The sequence below is a fragment of the Oncorhynchus gorbuscha genome, linkage group LG24, assembly GCF_021184085.1.
Source record: "Oncorhynchus gorbuscha isolate QuinsamMale2020 ecotype Even-year linkage group LG24, OgorEven_v1.0, whole genome shotgun sequence".
Classification (NCBI taxonomy): Eukaryota; Metazoa; Chordata; class Actinopteri; order Salmoniformes; family Salmonidae; genus Oncorhynchus; species Oncorhynchus gorbuscha.
In genome coordinates this window covers 38769250-38785888 of record NC_060196.1, presented here as the reverse complement: position 1 = coordinate 38785888, position 16639 = coordinate 38769250, and the positions used below count along the sequence as shown (strand labels likewise).

The 16639-nt window shown below is 46.3% G+C and overlaps 1 pseudogene; it reads left to right on the top strand.

The window, feature by feature from the left end:
• The window catches only part of LOC124012239, a 51201-nt pseudogene extending 40553 nt beyond the window's left edge, over positions 1 to 10648 (top strand).
• The last annotated feature ends 5991 nt before the right edge of the window (positions 10649 to 16639 follow it).

The following is a 16639-nucleotide window of genomic DNA, read 5'->3' as shown; positions in this document are numbered from 1 at the left end:
CCAAATTAGCCTGACGAAACAATGCTTAGAACAACCCATATTTGCCCAAGATATGTTATTGCACTATTGCAACATGTCCAAGATAATAAAACACCTGTTATATTTTAATACAGCAAACAACAATGCCAGCCCACCAGCCACTGTTGAATCTGTGTGTGTGTTTGTGCGTGTGTGTGTGGAACCAGTGCAGGATGTTAGGTGTCAGGAGAACAGTAGCTAATGCTCTATTCATGACACTCCAAGATGATCAACAGCTACACTCCTCCAAGGATGTTTGTTTTTCTTCTGGCTCCCATCTGGCGCTCACCCCCTTCCTTCCCTCCCTAACGATTGGTTAGTTGGTCCTTTGGTTATAATGGCCCTAGTGTGTCTGGAACAAGTCACGGAGGGTGGTACTGCCAGGACAATTAGGATCAAGAGAACATTGACAGCTGTTCACGCCTTTCAGTCCCCATCCTGTTCCCTCCATCCTCTTCCCTCCATCATCTTCCCTTGTGAATATGTGGGCCTCATTCTCTCTCTCTCTCTCTCTCTCTCTCTCTCTCTCTCTCTCTCTCTCTCTCTCTCTCTCTCTCTCTCTCTCTCTCTCTCTCTCTCTCGCTCTCCTGTAGATCAGTAGTCTTGGTAGAGAGAATACAGTAGACGGCACGCGTCAAACCACTACCTTGTATCCTTTTCCCTCTCGCTCCCTCTCGCTCTCATCCAACACCTCCCACACTGCCCCTACTCGGATGGTATCGCGCCGTCCCAACCTTCGCTCTCTCTCCCCCGCTACTCTCTCCTCTTCCATCCTATCATCTCTTCCCTCCGCTCAAACCTTCTCCCACCTATCTCCTGATTCTGCCTCCTCAACCCTCCTCTCCTCCCTCTCTGCATCCCTTGACTCTCTATGTCCCCTATCCTCCAGGCCGGCTCGGTCCTCACCTCCCGCTCCGTGGCTCGATGACTCATTGCGAGCTCACAGAACAGGGCTCCGGGCAGCCGAGCGGAAATGGAGGAAAACTCGCCTCCCTGCGGACCTGGCATCCTTTCACTCCCTCCTCTCTACATTTTCCTCCTCTGTCTCTGCTGCTAAAGCCACTTTCTACCACGCTAAATTCCAAGCATCTGCCTCTAACCCTAGGAAGCTCTTTGCCACCTTCTCCTCCCTCCTGAATCCTCCTCCCCCCCTCCTCCCTCTCTGCAGATGACTTCGTCAACCATTTTGAAAAGAAGGTCGACGACATCCGATCCTCGTTTGCTAAGTCAAACGACACCGCTGGTTCTGCTCACACTGCCCTACCCTGTGCTCTGACCTCTTTCTCCCCTCTCTCTCCAGATGAAATCTCGCGTCTTGTGACGGCCGGCCGCCCAACAACCTGCCCGCTTGACCCTATCCCCTCCTCTCTTCTCCAGACCATTTCCGGAGACCTTCTCCCTTACCTCACCTCGCTCATCAACTCATCCCTGACCGCTGGCTACGTCCCTTCCGTCTTCAAGAGAGCGAGAGTTGCACCCCTTCTGAAAAAACCTACACTCGATCCCTCCGATGTCAACAATTACAGACCAGTATCCCTTCTTTCTTTTCTCTCCAAAACTCTTGAACGTGCCGTCCTTGGCCAGCTCTCCCGCTATCTCTCTCTGAATGACCTTCTTGATCCAAATCAGTCAGGTTTCAAGACTAGTCATTCAACTGAGACTGCTCTCCTCTGTATCACGGAGGCGCTCCGCACTGCTAAAGCTAACTCTCTCTCCTCTGCTCTCATCCTTCTAGATCTATCGGCTGCCTTCGATACTGTGAACCATCAGATCCTCCTCTCCACCCTCTCCGAGTTGGGCATCTCCGGCGCGGCCCACGCTTGGATTGCGTCCTACCTGACAGGTCGCTCCTACCAGGTGGCGTGGCGAGAATCTGTCTCCTCACCACGCGCTCTCACCACTGGTGTCCCCCAGGGCTCTGTTCTTGGCCCTCTCCTATTCTCGCTATACACCAAGTCACTTGGCTCTGTCATAACCTCACATGGTCTCTCTTATCATTGCTATGCAGACGACACACAATTAATCTTCTCCTTTCCCCCTTCTGATGACCAGGTGGCGAATCGCATCTCTGCATGTCTGGCAGACATATCAGTGTGGATGACGGATCACCACCTCAAGCTGAACCTCGGCAAGACGGAGCTGCTCTTCCTCCCGGGGAAGGACTGCCCGTTCCATGATCTCGCCATCACGGTTGACAACTCCATTGTGTCCTCCTCCCAGAGCGCCAAGAACCTTGGCGTGATCCTGGACAACACCCTATCGTTCTCAACCAACATCAAGGGCGGTGGCCCGTTCCTGTAGGTTCATGCTCTACAACATCCGCAGAGTACGACCCTGCCTCACACAGGAAGCGGCGCAGGTCCTAATCCAGGCACTTGTCATCTCCCGTCTGGATTACTGCAACTCGCTGTTGGCTGGGCTCCCTGCCTGTGCCATTAAACCCCTTCAACTCATCCAGAACGCCGCAGCCCGTCTGGTGTTCAACCTTCCCAAGTTCTCTCACGTCACCCCGCTCCTCCGTTCTCTCCACTGGCTTCCAGTTGAAGCTCGCATCCACTACAAGACCATGGTGCTTGCCTACGGAGCTGTGAGGGGAACGGCACCTCAGTACCTCCAGGCTCTGATCAGGCCCTACACCCAAACAAGGGCACTGCGTTCATCCACCTCTGGCCTGCTCGCCTCCCTACCACTGAGGAAGTACAGCTCCCGCTCAGCCCAGTCAAAACTGTTCGCTGCCCTGGCCCCCCCAATGGTGGAACAAACTCCCTCACGACGCCAGGACAGCGGAGTCAATCACCACCTTCCGGAGACACCTGAAACCCCACCTCTTTAAGGAATACCTAGGATAGGATAAGTAATCCCTCTCACCCCCCCCCCCCCCTTAAGTTTTAGATGCACTATTGTAAAGTGACTGTTCCACTGGATGTCATAGGGTGAATGCACCAATTTGTAAGTCGCTCTGGATAAGAGCGTCTGCTAAATGACTTAAATGTAAATGTAAATTTATGACCTATTGTCCGGATGACGTGTGCATGGGCATCCGGTCAGGACATCCTGGCGGGAAGTTATCACGTGGTTCACAGGACTGTATGTCACTGTACTTTCCTCCAAAAACCCAGAGGAAGGGCACATGCTGAAACAAGTTGGTCTTTAACAATAAAGAAGCGTTTTTGACGTCCACTTTCATAGTCCTCCAAGAGTTTCTGAATATCCTTAAATTCACTGTACTTTTCCTCTGACAGACTAAGCTTTTTTGCTACTGGATTACATCCCGTGACAGTGCGGATTAAACCATGCAGCGCAGTGGGTGTGACAGAGAGAGACGTGGAGATTAACAATGTGTGTTTGCAATTGCAGAGTCCAGACAGTCCATTCGTTCTGTCTATCTTAATGCAGTACAGGGCAGAATAAATCATTGACTTAAGCTCTGCAACCTGCAATGAAATACACCTCTACTGCTGTCTGGTGGTGAAATAATGACATGACTTAAAAGGAGGGCTTTAAGAGGGTGTGGCCAATCCATCCGTCTCCTTCATCTCCTTTGGATCTCCTCCTCCACAGAACATGACTGGTGCACTCCCAACCACCACACCAACCACCACTACCAACCACCACACAACTACCAACCACCACTCCCAACTACCACACCAACCACCACTACCAACCACCACACAACTACCAACCACCACTACCAACCACCACACCAAACACCACACCACTTCTAACCACTACCAACCACCACACCAACCACCACTACCAACCACCACACAACTACCAACCACCACTACCAACCACCACACCAACCACCACTACCAACCACCACACCAAACACCACTACCAACCACCACACAACTACCAACCACCACTACCAACCACCACACCAAACACCACACCACTTCTAACCACTACCAACCACCACACCAACCACCACACCAGTACACCAACCACCATACCAACCACCACTACCAACCACCACACCACTACCAACCACCACACCACTTCTAACCACCACCAACCACCACACCACTACCACCCACCACCACACCACTACCACCCACCACCACACCACTACCCACCACCACACCACTACCAACCACCACCAACCACCACACCACTACCAACTACCACACCACTACCAACCACCACACAACTACCAACCACCACCCACCACCACACCACTACCAACCACCACTACCAACCACTACCAACCTCTATACCACTACCAACCACCACACCACTACCAACCACCACTACCAACAACCACACCACTACCAACCACCACACCACTGATAACCACCACCAACCACCACACCACTACCAACCACCACACCACTACCAATCACCACTACCAACCACCACACCACTACCAATCGCCACTACCAACCACCACACACCACTACCCACCACCACACCACTACCAACCACCCCCCACCACCGCACCACTACCAACCACTACCAACCACCACACCACTACCAACTACCAACCACCACCCACCACCACACCACTACCAACCTCCACCCACCACCACCACACCACTACCAACCACCCCCCACCACCGCACCACTACCAACCACTACCAACCACCACACCACTACCAACTACCAACCACCACACCACTACCAACCACCACACCACCACCACACCACCACCAACCACCACACCACTACCAACCACCACCACCACACCATTACCAACCACCACTACCAACCACCACACCAACCACTACCAACCACCACACTAGCACCAACCACCACACCACCACCACACCACCACCAACCACCACACCACTACCAACCACCACCACACCACCACACCACTACCAACCCACACCAACCACCACACCACCACCAACCACCACACCACCACCACACCAATGCCACCACCACACCACTACCAACCACCACACCACTACCAACCACCACACCACCACCAACCACCACACCAACCACCACTACCAACCACCACACCAAACACCACTACCAACCACCACACAACTACCAACCACCACTACCAACCACCACACCAAACACCACACCACTTCTAACCACTACCAACCACCACACCAACCACCACACCACTACACCAACCACCATACCAACCACCACTACCAACCACCACACCACTACCAACCACCACACCACTTCTAACCACCACCAACCACCACACCACTACCACCCACCACCACACCACTACCACCCACCACCACACCACTACCCACCACCACACCACTACCAACCACCACCAACCACCACACCACTACCAACTACCACACCACTACCAACCACCACACAACTACCAACCACCACCCACCACCACACCACTACCAACCACCACTACCAACCACTACCAACCTCTATACCACTACCAACCACCACACCACTACCAACCACCACTACCAACAACCACACCACTACCAACCACCACACCACTGATAACCACCACCAACCACCACACCACTACCAACCACCACACCACTACCAATCACCACTACCAACCACCACACCACTACCAATCACCACTACCAACCACCACACACCACTACCCACCACCACACCACTACCAACCACCCCCCACCACCGCACCACTACCAACCACTACCAACCACCACACCACTACCAACCACCACCCACCACCACACCACTACCAACCTCCACCCACCACCACCACACCACTACCAACCACCCCCACCACCGCACCACTACCAACCACTACCAACCACCACACCACTACCAACTACCAACCACCACACCACTACCAACCACCACACCACCACCACACCACCACCAACCACCACACCACTACCAACCACCACCACCACACCATTACCAACCACCACTACCAACCACCACACCAACCACTACCAACCACCACACTAGCACCAACCACCACACCACCACCACACCACCACCAACCACCACACCACTACCAACCACCACCACACCACCACACCACTACCAACCCACACCAACCACCACACCACCACCAACCACCACACCACCACCACACCAATGCCACCACCACACCACTACCAACCACCACACCACTACCAACCACCACACCACCACCAACCACCACACCACCACCACACCAATGCCACCACCAACAACACCAACACCAGATGTATCAGGACGACTCGAGTGTAAATGAGAGTAGAAGCAGTAAGATGTAGACTGAACACAGCTATGTAGACCACTTCAAGATATTAGAACTACACAATCTGTTGGGTAATAACCTTCATTCTGGATAACAACACATTACAAATCATAAGACTAGAGAAATGTATCGACAAATATTACGAAAACAAGCAACACCCAAACTTGACGGAGAGTACGACAGGGGAACCTATTTCAAAATGAAAACGTGTCTCTTCTACAGACACAGACAATTTAATATTTTCACCAGCGGGAATGGTAAAGGTCGAAACCCATCTGTTAAAATCAATAAATGACAAACTGGATATACTTAAACTAATTAGTAAGGATATAAAAGAGTTGAAGGCAAGCCTCGATGAGTGACGAAAGAAGCTGCGACATTGGAGAAAGACACAAACAAGCTGAAAGGTACAGTCAGTAAGATTGAGACCAAAGTTAATTAACTGAAAAAGGAGAACATTGTTCTGAGAGAAGCCTCACTTGACATACAGACTAGATCCGTGAGAGAGAATCTGGTACTTACAGTTATACAAGAGAAAGAAGGAGAAGTTCCTGAATCTGTAGTTAGAGAGTTCCTCCTTACAGCGCTTCAGATCCCATGCAAAGCTATTGACAAAATGGCATGAAAATAGGCATGAAAGACCAGTTCCCAAAGAGAATTGCAGAACGGCGTAAAGTTCTATATCCAATTGTCAAGGAAAATAGATTGAAAAGGAAACGCGTAGATCTCGTGGTCGATAAACTGTATATTGATAACCAGTTATTCAGAGACACAAAGACTACTCCATGGTTATTTTAAAAATGACAAAGTTCTCATAGAGGAGGCAAATAAGGAAACACACAATTCTATCTCTGTTATGGATTTGAATAATACAACAAAAATATGTAGCTTTTCTATCTATCTTCAAATATAACTAATTGGAACACAAAATCACTAATTCAACATGGTGGAGATAAAAACTCAGTACACAGAAGGCACAGTATGTATGGATGGATGGTGTGGTGTGAGTTTTTTGGTGTTTGGGTAAGTGTGGCGTTGAGTGAGAAAGGAAATGGTTGCTGTAGTGTCTTAGGTCATATTACTTATTTATATAATAAGAAAGAGTCGGAATACAAAGAATTGAACTGGAGCTTCACATTTACTAAACGAGTTAGTACCAGAATAACATAGAACAACACTGCGCATGACCAAGGGTTCTCCATTCTTAAAGGGACATCAGTAATTAACATAACATAACAGTTGCATATACCAGAACCAATGTATTTCTGTGAGCAGGGGTTGTGAGAGAGCTTTCAATGTTGTGCAGATGAGGGATATACATTTTATACTGAATTATTTATGTATTGTCCTATCATGGTGGAACAGAGTTTTAAAATCAATTATACATCTAATTTATTTATTTGTGGTCCTATTTTGACACAACAGTCCACAATCCCATACCCTAGACACCCACCTGAACGACTCAGATACTAAGGAGTCCCTATCTGTTTATGGGCCTGCTGTAAATGGCCTGTATGCAGCCAGAATGTAGTCGGAGACCTAGAGCAGGACAGCGCCCTTAAGATTCTGAGCCTGCCTGGCAGGGTTGGTCCTGCAAAGCCAGAGCATAATATACAAGGAAATTCTCAAAGCTGCTAATGAGAACCTTGACGACCTTGTACCTAGCCGGTGGGAATTCCGGTGGGGTGCCCCCACCCAGGCAGTGGCAGTCCTGGGAACACTAGCTGCAGTAACCCATGGGGAGGGGGTCACACTCAGACATTCAGAGAGGGGTCATATTATTGTGGCCCTGGTGGCACAAAATCAAAGGTCTAACTGCACGGAGATGCTTGGGAATATGGTCACTACGGGGGACCATGTCGTGGGTGTTTGATTAACCATTGGCACGTCCTCGATGAGGCACTGTGTGCTCTTTTCGAAAGATGGGTCCCGGTCTCTCCGGGGCTATGGGATCCGGGGGGTCGGGGGTGGTCTGCCAGGCATTGGGTTGACAACCCAACTCGGGATGAGGAGGGCTTTTAGCAGGTGGAATAGTGGAGGTTTACTTAGAAGCAATGCAAATTTCATGGTACAGCTATATAGCCACTCAATCATCATGTTACTTTTTAAAGGTACGTTTACAAACATATATTTTGATAAATAGAATTGAAACTTGTGTCTCATTATGGTAAGTGGTGAAATAAGTGTAGCCAGGTACAATTGTAATGGCTTAGCAGATAATAAGGAAAGACGATCAGTATTTACCTGGCTAAAAGAGAAAGAATAAAATATCAATTTTAGATGGAGAACATTTTAGATGGAGTTTTGTGGAAAAAGGACTAGGGGGGTGGAAATATATTTCCCCCATGGGCAAAGAAATTCAAAAAGGGTTGATGATAATTTGAACAGTAATGATAACGAACAGTAATTTTGATTCAAATGTGGATATTGCCCAAACAGATCATCGAGGTAGATGGATTATTTTAAATATCTTATTGGACAATAAACAGATATGGCTTATTAACCTATACGGTCCAAATAATAATAATATATATTTGTAAATATATATAAGAATGTATCAACTTTACAAGCAACACTAGACTCTATTATTATGGTGGGTGATTTTAATATGGTTTTAAATACCTCTATGGACCATAAAGGAAATCACACTACAAACTAAGGCACTTAGTAAGGAAAAATAATAAGGAAAAATCATGAATGTCATGGATATATTGGAATTAGTGGACATATGGAGGCTTAAATACCCTGAGCTAGTGAGATATACAGTGGTCAGAACAAGTATTTGATACACTGCCGATTTTGCAGGTTTCCCCACTTACAAAGCATGTAGAGGTCTGTAATTTTTATCATAGGTACACTTCAACTATCATAGGTACACTTCAACATCCAGAAAATCACATTGTATGATTTTTAAGTAATTAATTTGCATTCTATTGCATGACATAAGTATTTGATCACCTACCAACCAGTAAGAATTCCGTCTCTCACAGACCTGTTAGTTTTTCTTCAAGAAGCCCTCCTGTTCTTCACTCATTACCTGTATTAACTGCACCTGTTTGAACTCGTTACCTGTATAAAAGACACCTGTCCACACACTCAATCAAACAGACTCCAACCTCTCCACAATGGTCAAGACCAGAGAGGGTGTAAGGACATCAGGGATACAATTGTAGACCTGCACACGGCTGGGATGGGCTACAGGACAATAGGCAAGCAGCTTGGTGAGAAGGCAACAACTGTTGGCGCAAATATTAGAAAATGGAAGAAGTTCAAGATGACTGTCAATCACCCTCGGTCTGGGGCTCCATGCAAGATCTCACCTCGTGGGGCATCAATGATCATGGGGAAGGTGAGGGATCAGCCCAGAACTACACGGCAGGACCTGGTCAATGACCTGAAGAGAGCTGGGACCACAGTCTCAAAGAAAACCATTAGTAACACACTACACCGTCATGGATTAAAATCCTGCAGCACACGCAAGGTCCCCCTGCTCAAGCCAGTGCATGTCCAGGCATTACTTATTTTCCACCATAATTTGCAAATAAATTCAATAAATATCCTACAATGTGATTTTCTGGATTTTCTTTCTTCTCATTTTGTCTGTCATAGTTGAAGTGTACCTATGATGAAAATTACAGGCCTCTCTCATCTTTTTAAGTGGGATAACTTGCACAATTGGTGGCTGACTAAATACTATTTTGCCCCACTGTATATGGTCCATCTGAGGATGGTCTGTACTCCCTGACCACAGACCTTTTGCGACATGACCACAGCGCGCGGCAGCTGGACTCTGGTGGCAAGCGTTCACGATTACAACTTCTATGGGAAGTGCACGGTTGGCGATAGTTAGACCTGCCAGAAGGGCAACAACGCCAAATGGCCAAAAGGGGACGACATGCTGGCCAACAGGAAGACGTGGGAGGCAGGCTACTACGACATCGTAGCAGAAGACATTTCGGTGTGGAACTTTCCCAGCAATATGCCCTTATACCACTGGAACCTGACTGCCATCATCCAACAATGGACCCTCCATTCCAATAGTATATGACCACAGGGATAAAAAGTCCACCAAAATGTTCTACGGCCCGAACACTAGAGGGGAGACTGAGGGAGGCTTCATCAGTTTCAGAGCCATAAACCATGAACGGGCAGCAACAGCCATCTGCTCTGGGGTCAAACCCAAAGGCTGTAATGTTGAACACCACTGTATTGGTGGTGGTGGGTTTTTCCCTCAGGGTAACCCTCTTCAGTGTGGGGATTTCACCTCCTTTGCCTGGAACGGCTATGGGACCAATGTAGGTTGGAGTGCATCAAAACAGATGCTGGAGTCAGCTGTGTTACTCTTTTACCGCTAATTCACAGTGCATTTACTTTTTTTTGATTGAATGATAGATAGACAGATTTTTGGGTAAAACAATTTGTTCAGTTTAAAATGAAAAGTACATTTAAAAGTCATTTTGATAATATTAGTAATACCTTTTTTAACTATTAATCCATTATTACAAAGAAATTGCATAAAGTAATAACCATTCCATTCATACGTTTTTTTGTGTCTAATACAATCATTAAATGCTTATAGCTGATAGTGACAAATATTATGTCATGTGAGGCTTTTAATAACTGAAATGATGGTAAGGTTACTGTAAAGCACTTTGTAACACCTGTTGGGGTGATGGGTGCTGTGAATTCAGTGTATGGATTGTGTGTGCTTGTTTGATCATTCTTCCTGCAGTAATGTAACAATAAAGTCGTCTATGGATCTGAGAGCATGAAATGAGCCTACTGTACTTTTTTGTTATAATATTTCTTACTTGTTTGTTTGTTTTGGTGGATGTGTTGGGGAGAGGGGGGTGGGTTAAGATGAACTTATCTAGAGAGAGATGGATGTCTCTATCTAGAGAGAGATGGAGAGGATGTATTCTGAGGAGCGTGCGAGAGCGAAAGAGAGGAGAGAGAGAAGGCGAGAAAAGAAGGCAAGAGAGAGAGGAGAGAGATTTAGAAGGAGAGAGCAGAAAGGACGTTCTGAGTGCTGTAATGATGCCTCAGTGTATGGACATGACTAGCCATGTGATGTTTTGAAATGGAGATATACATTATATGCTGCTGGCTGTTTGATTAAAGCATATTTGTCACGTGAAGAAAGACACTGGGCATGATCGTATCCAACTAACAGTGCTCTTGTGGCACACACACATGGCTGAGAAGCAACAGGTGACATAGTGATGAAGAGAAGAAAAGCAGCCAGCCTGGCATAAGAATGTCCATGGCAATAAAGCACCATTATTTCTGGGTCTGTTTCCCTGGTTGAGGCTTTCCTGGAGGTTGAGAGAAAGAGATGCTACCACCACCATCAGAGTAAAGGACACATAACTAGGGTGTTCTGGATAACACACTTCACCTTGTGCTAGGATCACAGTCACACACACACACACACACACACACACACACACACACACACACACACACACACACACACACACACACACACACACACACACACACACACACACACACACACACACACACACACACACACACACACACACACACACACACACACACACACACACACACACACACACACACACACCTGCATCTCCCCTCCTGTTTAGCTGCCAAGCATGTGAATGCCAGTCACACGTGTGGAATGATCAGGACCGGTGGACATCCTCGTAACCACCCCTTGGTTAAAACCATGTAAATAAAAACAGGGTTACTCTGCTGTCAAGCCTGCAAGGTGTGTGTGTGTGTGTGTGTGTGTGTGTGTGTGTGTGTGTGTGTGTGTGTGTGTGTGTGTGTGTGTGTGTGTGTGTGTGTGTGTGTGTGTGTGTGTGTGTGTGTGTGTGTGTGTGTGTGTGAGGGTGTGCGAAGGGAGATGGGCAGCATTAGGGAGAGGAGTCATGCACAGGATGCGACAACAAGATTGTTTGGTTTTTAATGTCTCCTCCCTCAGGTCTGAATGATAACAGGCACATTAAAACGACAGGCAGGATTTTGAACTAACAACTGTTACTGTTCAGATGCGTGTGCACACACCTATTTAGGATGGGGAGTTTACATTGATACTAGTATGACTCAGAGAAAGAGTTGATTGTGGTTGAGGGGTTGTTTTTCCCTCAGTCAGCACTGAGGCTGCAAGACAGGGACATGGGGGAGAGGAGAGCTGTTAGACAGGGAGGGAGAGGAGAGCTGTGTCACGACGTGGCCCTTTGGGGTGTATATCGTGGCTCCCGCCCTCTCTCATGCTCCCCGCCACAAATGTTATGACTTTACGACAGGTCATAAGTACCTGGTAGAAACTAGCATGTAGTATTGAGGGAGAGAGTCTAACAGAACAAAGAGCTTCTCTTATTTCAGAACGGCTAATTCTCAAAATGGGAGAACTAAACAATATTTCTACTTTTGAGAATGTGGGAATGGTCTGTGGACACTTATGGAACAGTCATGTTGAGTGTGTTTCATTTGGTGATCTCATGATGGACAGGAAACACACATAACTATATCTCTTAATGTGTACATTTCCCAGCTGTCAGGTTGTCATCTAAATATTGTGAAACGTATGTGACTAACATAAAACAATTTGTGAAACTATGTAATGTTACGTTAACCTTCTAAATGAGAGTATGGATATTCATATAAAGATTAACTAGTCAGTGGCCACACCCCCGTGAGCCCAGACATCAGGCGTCATTAGGCGTCATATAAACTGCCTCTTCTTCCACAAGTATAAAACACCATCCTACAAAATATAAATTAAGTCAGAGAACTGTAAAGGCTACAATTCTATAGGCATCGTAGACCATACAGCTGTAGTTTTGGCTACACTGCTGGAAATGGTTAAACTCTGAGACTATTGATCACTACAGAATAAGAGCAAATCTTAGATGTATAATTACTAGTCTGCAGATAGAAAATACCTACGTCGAGAATGAGAATACCGACAACCGCCGAAGCATCTATTCTATGGAAACATTTCCAAATGGTACTCTGAAGTATTCCATTCTAACCACCTACAACCACAAAAGATATTGTGACTTCTGGGAAAGTTAACCAAAGACTCATGAACTCTACAGGACGATCGAGTATTCCAACAGAGAAGACAACAACGACATATGGGCGTAAATATATACATTGCAATTATTCTTGAATGAGCTGCCATTCAGGTGCAAGGGATTAGCATTTCAATAAATATAATTATAGATTGTGTGTAGTTCATCTATTTTGTCTTTCCCGCTCTTTCTCAGTTCCCACCCCTTTCCTTTGTCTACCAAGCCGGCATATCGGCTTAGCCCACTAAGGACTTTTCTATCATTGTTAGTAATACATATTTACTGTTTGTTTATATGATTATTTAGTTAGTTAAATAAATAAATAATAAAGCCAATTTGTATATTGCTGATTCATTATGGAAACTAGAGTTTATGCCGATATACAAGGGTTTGCGACATTCAGTAATGAGAACTGATAAGGTAATAATTCATTAATAGAAAACTAATTGATCAGATATTAAAATATCTGAAGAGTTTTATTCAGAAAATTAAACGTTGTAATCTCAAAATTGTCTGTGATGCCCTGACTTCCTAGTCAATTAATATTTACATGGTTAGTTTAATCACTTAATAATTAAACCTAAAGAACTGTTTGGATATAAATACATCTTCACATTTAATGATAGTCCAGACACGACAGCTGTTAGAGACAGGGGGTATTGATGAGTGTTTGACATATATATATATATATGTTTTCCCCTGTCAGTGTGTCATCCTGACAGAAAGAGCCTGGCTGACAGCTCCTCTGATGGCTGCTCTGTCATGTCAGCTGCTCTGTTCTGTTCTCCCCACATGCAGCAGCAATGTGATGATATCAGTGACAGGTCAGCCAGGCTAAGAGGGGTGCAGTGAGGGTGTGGTAGGGGGGTCTTGTCTGTCTGTCGGTCCTTCTGTCTGTGTGTCTGTATGTTTCTGTGTCTGTCTGCTCTCCTCTATAGCTTGGTCCTAGTCTTGAGTTTTCTCAGGCAAGCTAAACTCTGAAACTAGCCCAATAATCGTTTAATCTGTCCCTCATTGCATTTTTCCTCCTTCTCCTCCATCCCTCCTCCCATCCATCACTCCATACCCCTGGCCTGTGTGGTTGAGAGGAGTCTACAGATTCAGAGGTCAGTAGCAGTAGTCAGCAGTAGAAGTCCAGAGGGACTCAGAGAGCAGCAGAAGTGTGGCTCCAGCGCTAGTGTTCTGGATCGATGAGGATAAACACAACACTGAGCTACTGATCCTAAAAAAAAATCTGGCCACACACACACACATACATGCATACATACATACATATGTAACAGTTTAACTTTAGTCCGTCCCCTCACCCCTACCCGGGCTCGAATCAGGGACCCTCTGCACACATAGACAACTGACACTCACGAAGCATTGTTACTCATCGCTCCATAAAAGCCACAGCCCTTGCAGAGCAAGGGGAACAACTACTTCAAGGCCTCAGAGTGAGTAACTTCACCAATTGAAACGCTATTAGCGCGCACCACCGCTAACTAGCTAGCCATTTCACATCGGTTACACATACATACGGAACTGGAAGGATCCTGCCTCTATAAATACACACCGAAGAGAAGGCATCCCAACATACATGCAGCACTGAGCCCATAGAGAGAGGAGGCCTCTGAGGTGGTCCCAGGGAGAATTTACAAGCTTGAGAGATCAGAGAGAGGAGAGACGAGAGGACACCACGTGACCAGATGAGAACAGAGAAGTGTCATGAGGGAGGGAGGGACTCAAAGCCAAATAACCCTCTTCCTTTACTCAGGGGAGAACAAAGCCACACATCACATCAGGTGAAACAGAATGTAGGACGAGGTGGAACAACCAGTTTGATGCTCCAGTATCTATGGGAATGAACAGCTACCACACGGGCTGAAGCTGCCTAAATCAAATTGTATTTTATTTTTATTGGTCGCAAATACATGTTTAACAGATGTTATTTCGGGTGTAGCAAAATGTTGTTTTCCTAACTCCAACAGTGCAGTAATATCTAACAGTACACACAAATCTAAAAGGAATTAAGAAATATAGAAACATTAGGACGAGTTTATTTATTTATCATATTTGCTCCTCTTCGATGGTCCAATGCCCCTGTCGGTTGTTCGGTGCTTTCACAGGTAAAGGGGCATTAGTTCTTTGGTTGCATCAGATTCGCAACTGTCAGTGTCCATGATAGCTGGGCTAACATCAAATGTAGAATTACTGATGCTAGCATTGGATGTGCTCGTGGAAGCAGAACAACTTGTGTCGTCGACAGGTGCAGGTGTAGTACTGCTGGTAGTAGCAGTACTATCTGTAGAGCTGATATGTGTGTCTATGGACGCAGGTCTTACTTTATTTAACCATTCATGCATTTTCAAGCAAACAGAATGAGCAGCAGCTACGTTTGGCTTCATATGTCGCACACATCGTCGATGGTCCAACATCCCTGTCTGTGGTTCAGTGCTTCCCAGGTCCATACGGACCGTTAGTGGAATTCCCGAGAGAGAGTATCGGTTAATGTGATTGGATGTTAATTATTTGACCAGGCTACCTTTATTTGACATTGTGTTGTTATTTCACTGAACACTAGATGGTTTAATTGTATTTTTGGCAGTGAAATGAGGTTACTCAGGCGAGAGAAAAACATCACCCAAATGTATAGCCCCGTTGGAAAATCTAAATTGATTGTTTGAGAATGTGAATCACATTTTGTTTGGGCGTACCCCCTACGGCATTGATCGTACTCCAGTTTGGGAATAGCCTTTCTACGCCCCCCCTCCTCCTCCAAATCCTTCTATTTTATTTTTTCTCATGAACTGAACAAGTGAGGGACCTGCTGTAAATTAATAGAGTGCTTGTCTACAGTCTTCAGGGCCCCTGGTGTGTTCAACTCAACTGTAAGAAAATGAATTTTCAGCTTCATGTGCTTAATACAGCATATTAACATGGGCAAGGAGTATGTTCCTTAAAAATAGATAAAAGAAACAAGCAACTGGTGCGACACTCTGTTTCTTCTGATGGAATAACAACACACACACACACACACACACACACACACACACACACACACACACACACACACACACACACACACACACACACACACACACACACACACACACACACACACACACACACACACACACACACACACACACACACACACACACACACACACACACACACACACACACACACACACACACACACACACACACACACACACACACACACACACACACACACACACACACACACACACACACACACACACACACACACACACACACACACACACACACACACACACACACAGGTCAATGTACAAAGAGAGAGGTCTCTGGTAAGACTCCTTCACAAACAACACATGTCCCTCTGTTGCAGCAGGACACCACAATGGCAAACTGTGACGTGTTATTATCTAAGCCAAGAGACAAGTCAT